Consider the following 1,896-nt stretch of genomic DNA (forward strand, 5'->3'; position numbering starts at 1 on the left):
GTGGAGCTTGTGAGGTGGCTCGGCAGGTAAAAGCAGTGAGGGCCGGGCTTTATAGCCCACACCACCACACCCAGTAAGGTTGGTGGCTCCTATCCCAGAGCAAGCTGGCTAGCTAGACTAACTTAATTGGTAGCTCCTGGTTCAAGTGAGAGACCCTGTCTCAATATATAAGGGGGAGCCCTGGAGGGAAATACCTCATTGTCATGGACATTTGCATAGTAGTTACACATACATGTGTGCCCCCCCAATACACATGCAAAGCAAATGAGAAAGGAAAAATATTTTTTGTTGTTGTTGTTGGGTATGATTGCAGGAACCTTTTAATTCCAGTACTATGAGGCAGAGACAAGCCACTGTACGTAAGTTCAAGACCAGTCTGGTCTTAAGTGAGCTCTAGGCCAGCCAGAGTTATTAAGTGTGCCAGGCACTGTTCTAGGCTACAGATATACAGAAGCAAATAAGAAAACCAAGCACTAGATTTGTGTGTGTTGTTTATACAGGACACACACACACACACACACACACACACACACACACACAGAGAGAGAGAGAGAGAGAGAGAGAGAGAGAGAGAGAGAGAGAGAATAACCAATTGGAAAATGACATACAAGACCACAAATAGAATAAAATCAAGAAGGGTATTCAAGGTAGCTGTGGTAATAATTTAGGAGGATGGCGAGGACATATCTTCGAGCAGATGGCATTTACACTGAATCCCAGCTGATGAGAAGGCCCTGGTCCTGTAATGAACTGAGTAATAGCTTTCAAAGCAGCAGGAAAAAAATACTAGTCCAAGCCCCTTGGGCGAGAAGGAACAGCAGAACCAACGTGGCCACCGCCCGGAGAGCCACAGGGACCGCAATAGGCACGCGGTTACAAAGATAGGCAGATGCCTCTCAGGTCTCGCGGTAAGAAGGAGGCTGACGACGACGACGAGCGCGGAGCTTCCAAGCAGGAAGCAGAGCCATTTGATATTTGACAAGAAGAGGAGATGGATGGCGAAGGTTCTTGAATTGATGCTGATGAAGCACAGTTGATTTCTGATGGCGGGGTAGCCTTCACGGGCAGAGGCGTGATGAAATGATAGGTGATCGTCACTTCAGACCGGGTGCATAGGTGAATCATCACTTCAGACCGGGTGCAGAACGGGGTTGGGCTGAGGAGCCCTGAGTGAGTCTGCTGCACGGGGTGATACAGGGAAATCCAACTGTCTTAATTTCCTTCCTTTTGTGCGTGCGTGTGTGTGTGTATGTGTGTAATCACTATTGCTTTTGTATAGTGTTCATTATCGACACTCGTCATGAAGGGAGGGGTATAAGTATGAATATAATTATCTCACCTGCCTCTCCATGGCATTGCCATAACTGTCATAATTAACAGTAGAAAAGAGTTATTCAAATAGAAGAAAACACAGGCAGAAGGCTCCACCCCAGAAAGGTGAGAAAGAAATGTTTCTGTTTTGTCTTATATCGTGGGGTTGAAGTTGAAACCCCGGACCTCCCAGAGGCTAGGCAAGTGGTCCAACATGGGAGCCGGAGCCCCATCCCCAAGCAATTCTTTTCCTGTTTTTGATAGATTACATTTAAGACCCGAGTTTCAGTAGAGAAGGAGAAAGCAAAAGCACAAAATGCAGGTTTAAAAAAAAAAAGGAAAGAACTAGCATGATAGCACATCAGTCATAGAAGCCTTCTGAAGAAAACGTCATTTCATACATGAAGCCTGACATGTCCTATCACATATGAAAGGCTATCGTGGGCAGATAGAGCCTATTCCCTTGGGAGGGCTGTTGTCACCCTCAAGTTAGCAAATGTCCTTGCTTTATAATTGTCGCCTTTGTATATAATAAAATGTGCCTTTGAGAACTCATTTCCCCAACAAATATATGCATATGTGCTG

The sequence above is a fragment of the Microtus pennsylvanicus genome, chromosome 16, assembly GCF_037038515.1.
Source record: "Microtus pennsylvanicus isolate mMicPen1 chromosome 16, mMicPen1.hap1, whole genome shotgun sequence".
NCBI lineage: Eukaryota > Metazoa > Chordata > Mammalia > Rodentia > Cricetidae > Microtus > Microtus pennsylvanicus.